Raw genomic sequence first — 16,913 nt, forward strand, 5'->3', positions numbered from 1 at the left:
TGTGTACTAGTCCAATTCTGAAAAATTTCAGGAATATTTAGAATCAATCTCTGAACGTGGATTTTATCCCTCTTCTTACTCTTATTGGCAAAACAGTCAGCTTTTTGCTTTGTTTTAGTTTCGTTTTGGGGGAGGTTTTGCCCTGCTTAGAGTCCAACTTAAGTTTCATATCATTATTTGAAGGAAGAATTTGGGATTCTTATATTTTATGTTAAATATTCCATTGTATCTGAAGCAACTAGCCCTTCCCACAGATTTGCCATTTCTTCAGCTCAATTCAGCCATTCAGTCATGTCCAACTCCTTGTGACTCCATGGACTGTAGCATGCCAGGCCTCCCTGTCCATCACCAACTCCCAGACCTTGCTCAAACTCATGTCCATCTAGTCCGTGATGCCATCCAACCATCTCATTCTCTGTTGTCCCCTTCTCCTTCCTTCAATCTTTCCCAGCATCAGGGTCTTTTCAAATGAGTCAGTTCTTTGCATCAGTTGGCCAAAGTATCAGAGGTTCACCTTCAACATCAGTTCTTCTAGTGAATTTTCAGGACTGATCTCCTTTAGGATCGGATGGTTTGATCTCCTTGCAGTCCAAGGGACTCTCAAGAGTCTTCTCCAACATCACAGTTCAAAAGCATCAATTCTTCAGCACTCAGCTTTCTTTATAGCCCAATTCTCACATCCATACATGACTACTGGAAAAACCATAGCTTTGACTAGACAGACCTTTGTCAGCTACGTCTCTGCTTTTTAATACGTTGTCTAGGTTGGTTATAGCTTTTCTTCCAGGAAGCAAGCATCTTTTAATTTCATGTCTTCAGTCATCATCTGCAGTGATTTGGAGCCCCTCAAAACAGTCTCTCACTGTTTCAATTGTTTCCCCATCTATTTGCCATGAAGTGATGGAATTAGATGCCATGATCTTAGTTTTTTGAATGTTGAGTTTTAAGCCAACATTTTCACTCTCCTCTTTCACTTTCATCAAGAGGCTCTTTAGTTCTTCTTCACTTTCTGCCACAAGGGTGATGTCATCTGCATATCGGAGGTTATTGATGTTTCTCATGGGAATCTTGATTCCAGCTTGTGCTTCATCCAACCTGGCATTTCACCTGATGTACTCTGCATGTAATTTTAAATAAGCAGGGTAGAAGTACTTTACGTATTCCTTTCCCAATTTGGAACCATTCCATTGTTCCATGTCTGGTTCTAACTGTTGCTTCTTGACCTGCACACAGATTTCTCAAGAGGCAGGTAAAGTTGTCTGTTATTCCCATCTCTTTAAGAATTTTCCAGTTTGTTGTGATCCACACAGTCAAAGGCTTTGGCATAGTTGGTAAAGCAGTAGATGTTTTGTTTTGTTTTTTTTTTTTCCCTGGAACTCTCTTGCTTTTTCAATGACCCAACAGATGTTAGCAATTTGATCTCTGGTTCCTCTGCCTTTTCTTTTTCTTTTTTTTTTTTTAATTAATTTATTTTTTTATTGAAGGATAATTGCTTTACAGAATTTTGCTGTTTTTTTATCAAACCTCAACATGAATCAGCCATAGGTATACATATATCCCCACCCTTTTGAACCTTCCTTCCATGTCCCTCCCTTCCCACCCCTCTAGGTTGATATAGATCCCCTGTTTGAGTTTCCTGAGCTAAACAGCAAATTCTTCTGCCTTTTCTAAATCCAGTTTGAATATCAGGAAGATCTCAGTTCATGTACTGCTGATACCTTGCTTGGAGAATTTTGAGCATTGTCATTGCTTATATCCTATAAAAACTAGCCTATGCAAGCACTTACCTTTCCACAGAGCTTCTGTCAGTGGAAGATACTCTCAGAAAATTAGGAATAAAGATCTTATTAGGTATTTTACCACTGCCAGATATGACTACTGCATTACCATCCAGGAGGTATTACTTTCCTTATTGCCCTCCTTCGGTCTGAGGATTTCCAAAACCACATTTATTACTCAAGAACAGTTGCCTGTGACCTACTCTCAGGTACTAACTTTTGTATTATTTTAATTTATTGATTGATTGATTTAATGTATTTGAGTGTCATGTACCACAAACCAACTAAATAAAATCAGGGAGATAGCTGAGTGATAGAACTTCCTAGACAAGTTTTTCAGTTAATCATGAAATGAGAAAAAACTGAAGAAACAGTTCCTGGGAAGAGCAAGGAAAGGGGAAGATTTGGGAATTTCAGCAGCAGGAGTTTGATGTTATGAAACCATTAAGGTTGTCATAAGTTAACTCCAACTTAATTCTAATGGCCTTCACTCTCTGTATGTTACTCCATAATTTTTAAAATTCCTAATAGATAAACTATAATTGACACAGCCTCTGCCAGATGCCTGCATTTGTGACCAGATGAAAAGATATTTTTATCAGATATATGACCAGGGTGGTGGGTGACAGGCTTCTGGTAACATGGAGAAAGTATGCGATATGTATTAATACATACTATATGATAATTTAGTAGCTGCCATCCTGGAAAATGTAGAGAAGTTGTCTGTTGTCTTTCTCCTTCACTTAAATTGGTTGTCTGTTTTCCTAGAATGCATATATAATTACACCACCTAAGTAGCTTTCAGTTACATCACCTCCTCCTACAGTCCTGGGATGACAAGTGTCATCTTTCTTCACTTATTTCATTTTTCTATCCAATTTCCATTGGCTTTCTTGCACAAAGTCTAAAACTATAAAACTGTATGTGTGAAATTTTACTCTTAAAAATAAAACTTAAAATCAGTCAACCACCTTTTGGATGTGTCTGTGTTTTAATTACCCACATTGTACCCCAAACTGTGAAGCACTGTATAAAAGATGGACAGATAATCATACAGGACAGTGCCTTCTAAATTTTATTTAAAAATCATATAATACCTTAATCATTTAAAAAACAGATTTCAGCTTAAAATGTATAGTATTTATTACCCATAGCATATTAATTATGCAAGTGGTTTTCAAATTTTAGTTCCCAGTCAATAATTTAGACTGCTTCATAAAAATACAGACTTCCTTTTCTTATAATTTGTTACTTTGGCCCAAAATATCTTTTGGGGGGCCCAGAAAATAGTATGTAACAAACACCACACAGAATCTGGAGCAGGCTCTCTGAAGATTAAAAAGCTAAGAAAAATTTAACTATAATTTCAACCTTATGTGTCAATCATAAGCATAAATAGACATTATGAAATCAGTTATCACTACTGGCTATTGGTTGCTAATCATGCAGTTTTGAAAAGCTGAGGAATCCTTTTCCTCTAGAACTTCAGATTTTTGCAAATATTAATTACTGTATTAGTGTATTTTGTATCATAATTATTAGGAAGAGAAAGAGCACATATTCACTTATGTATTATCATCTTTCTCTTAAAAAGAAATGTAGGTGACACTAAAATTAAGGCATGGTCCCAAGATGACACAGCAACTGAGACTCAATTCTTACTTACTATTCATTTTACTTTCTTCCACTGTCACTACATTAGCTTTCAAAGAATGTTCTACAGAAAAAAAAAAGCATTAAAAAATAAGTAAAAGGTTAATTTCACCAAATAATGTAAGTACTTTTTGTCTTTTTTTATCAGCTGGAAGCAGCAGAGGAGTGTTATTCCTCCTGGTATTTCTCAACCAGACTCTTTTGCATGATAAAACAATTTTACTCTCATTGGCCTATTGTAGCATTTAAGTTCATTTCCCATCCATCTACATTCCAGTTGGGCACCATAGAGGTTTAGTTTTCCATCCATCTGTTGAAGCAATCAATCCCTTCCTGTTATGCTAATGATAGAAGGATATATATATATATATATATATATATATATTTTTTTTAAAGGGCCCTGTGGTTGTTCTAGTTTAGTTTTATTTTGCAATGCAGAGGCATTTGGACCAACAGGTCAATGAATTCTGGGAACTGCCTCTTTTTGACACACGAGACCTTTGAGGAAAGAATCAAAGTTAAATCCCATGAATAAATGCTAGTGTTTAATAACCGTTCCACTTATGGAAGCTTTATTGTGAATTTATAAAAGCAAGGACAACATTTCCTTGCTAGTCTACAAATCATCATCATAAGTAAGGCAATCTTGAATAAATTGAGCTGGACTATGTAGCCTGCTTGGCAGTTGAGAGTTTTTAAATATGGATGGGAGAAGCAGACACTGGAGAAGCTGTCCTGAAGCAAGCAAATGACAGCTCTCACAAATAAAGGGAAAAATGTTAAAACAATAAACGAAAGAGAAACAATTACTTGCTCATTACAAACATGTCATATTGCATTCTTTATTCTGATTGTGGAAAATTAGCCATTGACTACCAGGAACAATTGATTTTCCTTCACAGCTGTTTTCTAATTACATCTGAACACTGAAAATTCTAGTGCAGCCATTCAGCTGTACAAAGAGAATTTTCTTTTCTTATTGTTGCTTTTGCGGCAAGCTATACCCAGCAGCATGACTGGAGTGAGATGTTCTGTACTGTATGTCTGTGGTGTTTGGATTGAATGCCATGCTTTTCAAGGATGTTATAAGAACTCAAATATTTTAAATTACACAGGGCTAGACTTGGTGAACAAGCTGTTTGGCCAGATGCTATTATATAGCTTTCTCTTTCTTTTTAACACCATTATCAAAACAAGAAAAAAAGAGTAAGATAGCTTCAATCCCAACATCCACTTCTTAGTCACTGTATAATTGTCAATGGATCTATTTTTGTCATTGTGGTTTCTGATGAGTGCTTTGGCACAGTCTTTCGGGGTGGGGGGTGGTGATAGGCAGTTTCCTGTCAGTTGATTTTGTGTGTAAATTCTAAGCAAAGAGCATGGAGATTATTAACAGGCAGGATTCCAAGGTTTCAGAGAAGCAATTGAAATTTTGGATGCTTTCTCTAAGCTCTTCAGAATTTCTCCCAAAAATGATTTCAGTCTTAAACGAGGCCAGAAATGTGAAATTTGCCCTTGGGAGTTTTCTAGGACTTGTGGTTAGTAAATTCTGGAAAAAGAGTTTAGCTACTTCCTTCAGAGCTTCGGGTTTCTAACCAACCCTTGCCATAATTTAGGTAAAATCAGCAATGTTAACAACTCTAATAAACTGAAACCTCAAAATAAGCTTATTTCTTCTCAATGACATAGTTAAAAAAAAAAAAAAAAACTTTTAGCTTTTTAATGCTATTGTACCAAGATCTGGTTTCTTTGCTGTCATTTATTAAATATTTGCCCTCCAACTAAGAAGTAATCTTAACCGCAAGCCTGTTCACTAGATTGAGATTTTTTTTTTCTAGTTTTGAATGTGATAGCTAACCTCTGTAGTTCCTGAAGCAATGCAATATAACTTGACATTTGCTATTTTACTTGGAAGCCTCAAAGAGTCTTCCACAGTACAGTCTATTTTAATATCTCTTTTGCCAAGATTAAGAAGATTGGGTTGATACTTTATCTCATATCTTTCAATGTTTTTTATTCCAATTTTGGATAAACTTCACTTGCAACATATATAATATAAATAAATCTTAACAAGAAATAGAACAATATAAAAGTAAATAAGAAAAATCAGAGCCAGATTGTGGATGAAGCAGAAACAAACAGATTTTACAAAGGAATTATTGCAATAGAGGAAAAGAGAACCTCAGTATATATTGATCTCATTTCCAAATACAACATGGACAAGTTGAGATTTATATCAAAGGGGCAGTTTGAGAGGGTCAGTGGATGGAAACCTCAGGGGTAAGTGGTGATTCTGGCTTAGCAGATTCAACATAATTCTTACTAAATCAGACCAGGGTTATCACCTAACCCTTGTGAGTAGTGGAAGATGAACTTGATCAGATATCCAGAGTGGTAAATTCTCACTTAACAGGATTCTTGTGTTTAAGCAAGAATCTTGAGGACATGCCTCAGGAAGCCAGGCTCAAGGAGCCAGTCAATAGTCTGGTCAAGGAGAGAGTCTTTGTCATAATGTACTGATACTAATTTTATTTTATTACATATTTTCTACATTTTTGATATTATAAATTGTGAAAACCATTAGCATCAAGTTTTTTAATCTCTCAAGAAGAATTTTTGAAATAATTAGGAAAAACAGAGCTTTGGGTATGATGGAGACACATAATCAATCTAATATAATCAATTTAAAAAGATTACGGGGTTTTCCTCACATCTAACCATAAAACTATTAATAAAACAAAAAGAATTTGCTATCAACATCAAAGAATGCCAAATATACACTACCCAATAGTCAGGATTTGGTTATCAAAATCATTGCAAATATTTCATATCTAAAAGAGTTTAATATATAGAATTAGAGGCCAATACAATTATTGGGAGGTGAGGAATGAAGATCAAAAGGGCTGATTTCAGTGAATTCTTAAGTAAAGGAATCTTAGGAAGTCATTCATGATTTCAGTTGCCTACCATCCCTCTGAGAGTAACCATCAACAAGATAGCCCAAGATCTCTGGGGAAAAAAAAAACACATCTGCCATCTGCCAAAATCTGACCATTTACCCTCCACTCTCACATGAGAACACTGGCTTCTAATCCTACACAACCTCATGAGACAGCCTCTCACCAGCTTAGTATAATCAAACCCCAATGGCAAGGATGGTTAAGGACTTATAATTTCCAGTCTTTATGGCCCTAAGGAATAGGAAGTGTCTTAGAAAGTCAGAGATGATCATATTACAAAAATATCTAGAAGAACTACATTTGAATACAATAGGAATCCAGTCCCTGAAAGTACTAAAGGAATAGCAACAATAATGATACCTCATGTATAGCTAGCTCTTCAATGAGACAATCATTGAATTTTTCTTTACCAATGGGCTTCCCAGGTAACACTAGTGGTAAAAAAAAAAAAAAAAAAAAAACTGCCTGCCAATGCAAGAGACATGGGTTAGATTCTTTGAGTCGGGAAGATACCCTGGAGGAGGGCATGCAACCCACTCCAGTATTCTTGCTTGAAGAATCCTATGGACAGAGGAGCCTGATGGGCTATAGTCCATGGGGTCACAAAGATAAAATTAAGGCAACTTAGCATGTACACATGATATAAATTTTTCTCCAGACTTAACTCTATGTCAACTATTCAATGATAGCAGCAGCAATATATACCAAAGGAGAGAAGTGGAGAATGTAATTATGTAATTGATTTTTCTTTTCCTCCCCTTCTTTCTTTTAGCAAAAGAACCACCACCGCAACATAACTTTCATTTTGAAACAGGTATGTCTGATATGACATAAAATGAGAAAAAGTGCCTACACTATGTTAACTCTCTTTATGAGAAAATCACAGGAAAAATACATATTAATTGACAGCCAATATACATATCACAGTATTCTGTTTGAGCACCTGATTTGTTCTAGGGTTAGGTGAACATGAAGATGAATTATATGAAATGTGAAAGCAGAGAACATGTGTGCTCAGCGTGTTCCAGACGGCAGATCTAGGTCTAATGTGTGAATAATATAAGAATACTTATTACAGGCCAATATTAAGAAGAATTTTTTAAAATATTCAAGTAAACATAATCATTGCTTCCTGTGTCTAAGAGTATGATTTTGGCAAGAACACATAGAAGTAAATTATGTTGGGTATTTACTGTGGATAATTTCAAAGTTTTATCCCAAACCTTATATTCTATATGATTACAGCTTGTAATAAGTTCTTAGAAACCAAAAATAAACATTGAAAACCAATTTATTTGTGTATAATTTCAAAAGCCTCTCAGTAATTAATGAGAGACCATTTCATTATAACTTATTGGACTAAATGTCTGTATCCCCTAAAATTTGTATGTTGAAGCCCCAAGCCCCATTGTGACCAAGAATAGAACCTCTAAGGAGGTAATTAAGGTTAAAGGAGATCATAAGGGTGGAAGTGTTAGTCACTCAGTTGTGTATGCCTCTTTGAGACCCTGCAAACTATAGCCCACAAGGTTCCTCTGTCCATGGAATTCTCCAGGCAGGAACACTGGAGTGGGTGTTGCCATTCTCTTCTTCAGGGGATCCTTCCAACTCAGGGATCAAACCAGGGTCTCCTGCATTGAAGGCAGAGGCTTTACCATCTGAGCCACAAGAGAAGCCCCGATAAGGGTAGAACTGTGATCTTATAGCATTAGTGTCCTTGTAAGAAGAGTCAGTAGAGAGCTCCTATCACCATCCTCTTGCTCTTTTTCCCTCTCAGAGCATGCACAAAGAAGAGATCAGGTAAACACAAAGCAAAAGGTAGCTGTCTGAAACCACAAGGGAGGGCTCTCACCAAAGGATAACTCAGCTGGAACCTTGATCTTGGACTTCTAGTCACCACAATTGTGATAAAATAAACCTATGTTGCTTAATAAGATGACCAATCTGTAATATTTTATTATGGCAGCCTGAGCAGACAAGTATTAGGTAAAATAAAATTGAATTGTTGATTCTCCAAAGAAAATACAAAGTTTACCTTCTATTTGATTTGTTGAAATTGTTTGAGAATGAGCATCCCCATGGTCACTCATCAGAACTTGATAACCATATTTATTTCCAAGTACACATTTAATCCCATTGTTGGTAGTTCACTTGAATGTGAGCTCTACAGTTATACCAAATTGTGACACTCCTTGTATTGACTCCATATAAGGTGGATAAGTTTAATTTAAGAATTAATGTTTCCAATTCAGGAACAATTAAATTGATACAAACTCTTAATTATTCTAGAGGGAAAAATAAATTCCTTATTTATTTTGCTACCATAGTATGAAATGACAAGACAAAATAACCTCATTTTTTTCTAATTTTTCATTATTATAAACCATACTGCATAAACACTCTTACCTCATTTTAGCTTGAATGCCTCTCTCTCCAAGCCAACTGAGCCAAGAATTTTGGATACAGACAATTTACTTCAGAGGATATCCCAGGCACCACAAATGAGGAAATAGAAAAGGGAAAACAGGAAAGAGAAAATGGGCAATAAAGTATGCTTTAACAAGATGAATACCACCGGGAGCAACTGGGATGTGATTCCACTGGGGATTGTGTGGACCATGCCTCAAAATTACTCTACCAGCACACAAAGAGGCTGAAGCATTTAGCTCCTGCCTTTCCACTCCCTACATTGACAGCTGCCCTCAATAGTATTCACAGAGGCATTTCCTAATTGCTCCCATGTCCATCATTTAGGTCCCATTTGTTTCTGGAGAAAGGGGGTTCAACGAGAGAAGGAAGACCCAGACACACAAGTCAGGGTCTGGCAGCAGGTCAGGAGCTGTTTACAGAAGCAGTAGGTGAACTCAGGCAGGCAAAGGGACATGGGTCAAGCATCAACATCATCTACTAAATCTTTATGCACTGAATAAATCTTTATGTATATATATGTATGAGTTTCTCTAGGATACATGCATGTCTAGGGATGCTTTCACTGAGTTATGCTAAACTGCATCTTTGACTTCATCAGATGGTACCAAACTATTCCTCAATGTGGCAATGGTCAAAGACTATTCTGCAAAAAAAATATGAAAAGTTTCAATGGTTTGCCTTTTCACCAATATTTGCTATTATGAGAATATTAAATTTCTTGTCAATTTGATATTGAAGTAATGTTTTACTGTATGTTAACTTGTAATTAATTCCTCGATTATTGGTAAGCTGACCATCTTTTCACATGTTTAACTGCCATTTGTACTTTTTTTCCTTTCCTGACTTGCCATTTATATGTTTTTCCACTTAGCAGTTGTTTTCCTTTTTTCTTATCAATTTGTTAATGGTTTGTATTCGTTCAACCTTTAGTGTCTTTCCAATTTTTTGTCCTTATTTATGGCTGGTGGGAATGTAAAATAGTAGAGCCCCTCTGAATGAAAACTTGCACATTAAAATTTACAATATTACTCAGCAATCACGCTTCTGGGCATTTATCCTAGAGATATAAAAACTTGCATCCACACAAAAAGCTGTATGTGATTTTTCATAGTAGCTTTATTCATCATAGTCAAACGTAAATAATCCAAATGCCCTACAATGTATGTATGGCTTAACAAATGGCTAAATCTATATGGTACGTACATGCATGCTAAATCGCTTTAGTTGTGTCTGACTCTTTATGACTCTATGGACCGTACCCTGCCAGGCTCCTCTGTCCATGGGATTCTCCAGGCAAGAATACTGGAGTGGGTTGCCATGCCCTCCTCCAGGGGATCTTCATGACCCAGGGATCAAACCCACATCTCTCATGTCTCCTGCATTAGCAGGACTGTTCTTAACGACTAGCACCACCTGGGAAGCCAAATCCATACCATGAAATAGTAAACAGCAGTAGAAAAAGAACAAATTATTTATACATGCAATAATCTGGATTGATCTCAAGGCCATTATGCTGAGTGAAAAAATATCTTGCATCACAAAAATATAGAGCTGAGTGACACAAATATAGAAATTGAGAACAAAATGGTTTACAAGAGTTAGGGTTATTGGAGAGAAAGTTGTGAAATCCTTGTGGATGGAATAGTTTTCTGTCATGGTTCTGGGTGATAGTTACATGGCTCTACACATTATAAAGTGACATAGATCTATATACACATCTTGTACCAATGTTAATTTCCTGGTTTGGATATGATACTATAGGCAGGTAAGACATAACCACTTAAGGTAACTGTGAAAGACACACACAGAACTTCCCAGACTATCCTTTATCTTTGTACCTTCTTATTAAAATATATTATTCCAAAACAGAACTTTTGTTAAATTAAGTCAGTCAGTTCTAAAGGAAATCAACCCAGAATATTCATTGGAAGGACTGATACTGAAGCTGAAGCCTGATTCTTTGGCCACCTGATGTGAAGAGCTGACTCATTGGAAAAGACCCTGATGTTTTGAAAGATTGAAGGCAAAAGGAGAAGGGGGCAGCAGAGAATGAGGTGGTTAGATAGCATCACATACTCAATGGACATGAATCTGAGCAAACTTCAGAAAATATTTTAGGACAGAGAAGCCAGGCATGTTGCAGTCTTTAGGGTCGCAAAGAGTCAGACACAACTGAATGATGGAACAACATCAAGAAAACAGAAAAGGAACCTGCCAGACTAACTGAAAATGTGGTTGAGTCATTTTATACTCTTGCCAAAAATAAATGAGTTTTTATTTCAGCACATTAAAAATATCACTCCATTATATTTTTTCCTGATGCTCTTAGGTGAGAGGGCTGTTATATTCTTAATTTGCTTCTCTTTAATCAGTATGTCCCTTTTATCTACTTGCCTTTAATTTTTTCTCTTTATCATATTTGCAGTTTGAATGTAATATATATTGATTTTTGCTGTTTGTTTAGTGTGAACTGCTAAATACTTCCTGATTTCTGAGAATACTGGGTATTTTGGTTGATATATGTCACTAATTTGGGCTTCCCTGGTGGCTCAGCTAGTAAAGAATCTGCCTGCAATGTGGGAGACCTGGGTTCAATCCCTGGGTTGGGAAGATCCCCCGAAGAAGGAAAAGGCTACCCACTCCAGTATTCTGGCCTGGAGAATGGACTATACAGTCCAAGGGGTCGCAAAGAGTCTGACATGACTGAGCAACTTTCACTTTCACTAACAATTACTCCATGAAGTATATTTTCATCCTAATTGCATCTTTCTTCTCCTGCTTCTCCTGAGGTTTCAGCTAGATTTACGTTAGATTGCATGACAATAATATTGTTCCTCAAGTCATAGATCTCCTAGACTAGCTTTTTTTCCCCACTTTTTTCCCCTTTAAATTTAGTTTTCCTCCTCTCTTTGGAAATTCTATTGACCTGTCTTCAAACTGTCCAAATCTTTCCTAGGCTGTTTTCCTAGCCTATTCAAAGTCTACTGATAAGCCCATCTAACATATTCTTAATCTTTATTTATGTGTTTTTTTTTTAATTTTTATCATCTCAATTTAATTATTTCTTACATTTTCCATTTCTCTGCTAAAACCACCAATCTTAGCTTTCATATTGCCTACCTATTCCCATTAGAACTTTTAACATACTAATCATAGTTATTTCAAAATGCCTTTCTGAGAGGTCTAAAATGTTTATCACATCTAACTATAGCTCTGATCATTGTTTTGCCTCTTCAGAGAGAGAGAGAGAGGGATGGACAGAATGCCTTCCTTTCAGGCTTTAGGTTTTTTCTTGTGTAGTGTGTTTCACCAGACAAAAGTACATCATGCTTTGCAATGTGCTAGATTTTGAGTGTCGTGTTCTAACCGGTTCTTCTCTTTGTGCTGCTTCTCAGAGACTCTCTTACCACTATCCAAGCTGCATTATCACACTGTGTTCCCAACACTTGTAGTGGTAGTTGTCCCTTTCAGGATAAAGGGCGAGAAGAAGAGAGTTCTCTAGTGTTCTGAATGTGGGTCTCAGGGATACAGCCTTTAGAAATGTTCCTGCCTCTCCTCCAGATATATATAGGCTCTGATATGTATGCCATTCCCTCCCCCAGCTTTTGAGTCTTGTTTTGTTTTTTAACCCTTGTTCTTCAATTCCCAGCTGCAGTTGGTTACCACCAGTGCCCTCACTCTACAATTTTGTTTATCACACTGAAGATTATTTTGTTCCATAGGGAAGTTAGGGAGATGGTTTCCTGGACAAATTTGATAGTGGCTGCTATTCTTATTCCCGAGGTAGCTCCATGAGGCAAGCTTCCTTGTGGTTTTCCCGAATAGTCCTTTGAGCTTGTAGTATCCCCGGAGGAACAGCTTACAAAAATGAAGTACATTCTTCTCCGTCTGTGGGTTCCCTCTGGCCTTTAGCAATATAAGGACATCTAGCTCTGTCTCTGCACTGGCTTGGTGGCCATGGATAGTATCAAACAGGCACATACTCGGGTTCTGTCTCTCCCTGCAGAGCTCTCCTTAGATTTCAGGTTAGCAGTTCATCCTCTAATCTCAGTATCTTATGGATTCAAAAATTAATTAATTTTCAGTTTTTTCACTTTCATAAATGTGAGAATTACTGCCTTTTTATCTCTCTACAAGGCTGAGCTGAAACTAGAGTACTAATCATTATTTGAAAAAAATTATTAAGATATTATATTGGGTCCAATTTTTATCATTTACCAGTGAGAAAACTAAGGCTCTGGAATTCATATACAAAAAATAATTAGCTAGTTATTTGGAAAACAAGGGTTTTGAATCCCAATATAATATAATTCATAGCAAACAAGATTGTATGTCATTTTCCCTTTACTCTTTCTATTAATTATGGCATTTTATAAGACAAATAAATATGAAAATCACTGAAGCAAGTCTTTAATTGTGTACTTATATTAAAAAGAGATGTGACATTTAGGAAATATGTAGAATTTTAGTGGAGTATCTGAGACTACTAAAATTCACTGTTAATGATGCTGTGACATCATATTTCCTTGGTAAGAGAAAATAAATAGCCCTCATATATTTTAAAGACTTTTATGCAGATTATTTTTAAGAAGTATGACTTAAATTCTGAAAAGCTTATAAAATCAAAATGATATTTATATTTAATATAAATCTTTCACAATGAACCACTACAGTCATTATATTTTTGCATTTTGTAACTCGATAAAAATACAAATGAACCAAACATTTGTTATAACTTAACTGTATATTTTCAGTTATTAAAATGTGCTAAATGATTGTTAATTTCCCCTCCACACATTTAAGGGAAAAAGTCCCTAGTTTATGTAGACACTTCCAAATAAGCTTTGCAGATATTTACTGAAAATATAAGTTGTTTCTTTCTTTCTTTATTTTTTAGTTTTGGTTTGCTTTAAGAAGAAAGCACTACTGCAGTAATATTAATATCTAGGGAGTATTTCATATTTTTAAAGTAATCTCCAACGTGGTTTTAGAGTATAGGAGACTCAAATGGATCAGTGGGAACAGATTATAGAATCCAAATGAGGCATATCTGGTCAACTTATTTTCCAAAAAAAGTAATGTGAGGTCTTTACAAAAAGTGAAAAAAGAGAAAAGGATAATCTTTATCAAAAAAAGGAAAATAAAATGTTCTGAAAAATTAATTATTTGTATCTAAAAGAATGAACTGCATCCCATAGCTCACTCTGACAAAAACTAACTCAAAATGAACTATGGCAGTGAAGTAAGAGGTCAAATTATAAAGTTTCTAGAAGAGAAAAGAAAAAAAAAATACTCAGTCCTTGGCATAGCAAAGGACGATAGAATATAAAATTTAGATTTCATAAACATTTAACTTCCACTCTTCAAAACAAACTGCTAAGAAAATACAAAACTACTTCTGAGACTGGAATAAAATACTTGCAAACCATATATCTGATAAAAGGTTTCTATTCAAAATATATATAGAAATCTCAATAACAATATTAATAGTTCTTATTAACTGAATAAACAGTAAAAACAGACAAAATATACTATTGCATATTTTATTGGAAAAGATTTAATTGTATTAAAACGGTACCCAGCACCATTAGTCATTGCTGCTGCTGCTGCTAAGTCGCTTCAGTCGTGTCCGACTCTGTGCAGCCCCATAGACGGCAGCCCATCAGGCTCCACCGTCCCTGGGATTCTCCAGGCAACAGCACTGGAGTGGGTTGCCATTTCCTTCTCCAATGCATGTAAGTGAAAAGTGAAAGTGAAGTCGCTCAGTCGTGTCCGACTCTTAGCGACCCCATGGACTGCAGCCTACCAGGCTCCTCCGTCCATGGGATTTTCCAGGCAAGAGTACTGGAGTGGGAGGTACATACAAATTAAAGCCACAGAAAGATACTTCTATCTACCTAGTGGAATAGCTAAAACTAAAGAGTCTGAAGGTATCAAGAGTAGGTGAGAATGGGGAGCTACTGGAACTCTCATACACTGTTAGTGAGAATGTAAAAATGCAATTACTATTTCTCACAGTTATGTATTTACTTATCATGTGAAGTATATGTTCAAAGAAAGATCTGTCAAGTATTTATAGTAGACATATACAATAAAGCCCCAAACTATAATCAATTCACCCAACTCAAATGAATATTGAAAGCATTACTCTAATTGAAAAGACATACAAGGAAGATAATATGTAATTCCTTTTATATGGAATTTACAAAAAGTCAAATCTATACTGATAGAAAATCAAATCACTGATTGCCATAGACTGGTACTTGGGTATGAGATTAACAACAAAAAAGCCCCAGGGAACTGGTTCAAGTGATGAAGATAATCTCCATTATAATTATGGTGGTAGGTCCACATTGTAATCATATGTCAAAGGGCATCTAATCTTACACTTAAAACTGATCAAATTCACTACATAAAAATCATGCCTACATAAAACTGATTTCTACAAAGTATACTACACAGAGTCAGTAAATAGAGAAAATACAGTCTTTTAAATAACAGTACTAAAATAACTGGACATCCACATGCAAACAGCAGATTCTTGACACAGACATTTTACTCTTCATAAAAATTGAATTATAATGGAATATATATCTAAACGTAAAATGCAAGAAGATAACAGAAAAAATTCAAGACAAACTTCAATACAGAGAAGACATTTTTGATGGATCATGGATCGTGGATTTCTTCCATTGATCATGCCTTACAACATGTAAGTGGCAGTGCCTTTTATGGACTGGTCCCTAAAGACAAACATTGTTTCTTCCAATTAATTCTATTTTTTAGAAACAAGTCCTTAAATTCAACCCACAAAGAAAAAAAAAAAAGTGTGTGGGATTAGGCTCTCTGGTTTTCTCTTAGTTTCTGTTTTTGTTCACATTGCTCTTGAAATCTAAAGAGAAAAATAATGCAATTTTCTACTTAATGGTCTGGGTGAGATAAATAGAAAATACATTTTATTGATACTTAGAATTGCTTAATAGAAATTGACTCTAATGTAGAGAAGATGGTAGAGCATATGGTGATCATTTTATAATATATACAAATATCGAACCATTGTGTTGTACACCTGAAAGTAATATAATGTTATGTCAATTCTCTCTCTCTATATATATAAAACTGGCACTTAGTATTGGTTAGTATAAATTGACCCTAATGCAGAGAAGCAACAGGATTCTGCCAGAACTTGACTCAAGAAAGAAGCATAAAGCCAAATCAAAATGGACCTCCTGATGACTTAGTCCCTGTTGTCTCCCCCTTTCTTGCATTTCTCAAGGGCTAGAGGATTAATTAAGAGGGGAGACATTCACTTCATAAAAGCAGATAAATAGAACTGATGAGCAGTTCACATTTTTTGGAGTGAAATGTCAGTGCACCAGCTGTCTGTCCTTGATGACTTTCAACTTAGCTATTAAATTCAAAAGTTTGGGGCTTCTGACCCCATTTCTGTATTCTATTTTCTGTATGCTAATCCTTTAAAGCATAAAAGGTTATGATATACAGAAAAATCAAATATTCAGAAAAAGGGAAGCAAAACTACTACAAAAACTGTTAACATGAAAATGAGAAAATTATAAAACAAAACCAAATGGAAATCACTTTCATAAAAATAAAATACTTGTATTAGAAATAAAGAATTCAGTAGAAGGATTTTATAATGGAATAATACAGCCAAAAAATGCTCTTATTGAACTAGAATATTAAGCTTAATAAACCTTTCAGAAATCATCAGAAAATAATAAAAAAAGATGGACGAGATAAGAACTTTAGGTATCTATTGGATAGAAACAGACATGAAGTTCCCTAAAATAAGAGTCTTAGAAGGAGTTAAAATATATATGGAGCAAAGATATTGAGGCAGGAAGGTTTGAACGGATCCAAATATTAGAGAAAGATGAAATATCTCATTAAATTATTTCATAGTATAAAGAAAAACATCTCTTAAAAAGCCAAAACAAGACACATAATAGTGAAACTAAGATTTTATAGAACAATGAAAAATCTAATTAACTCTTTATTAGATTTATAAGCAACACCAAAGGCACACAGTGGAAAATTGTTTTCAAAATGAAAAAGATAAAGAATTGTACCA

The sequence above is a fragment of the Bos indicus genome, chromosome 9 (assembly GCF_029378745.1).
Source record: "Bos indicus isolate NIAB-ARS_2022 breed Sahiwal x Tharparkar chromosome 9, NIAB-ARS_B.indTharparkar_mat_pri_1.0, whole genome shotgun sequence".
Classification (NCBI taxonomy): domain Eukaryota; kingdom Metazoa; phylum Chordata; class Mammalia; order Artiodactyla; family Bovidae; genus Bos; species Bos indicus.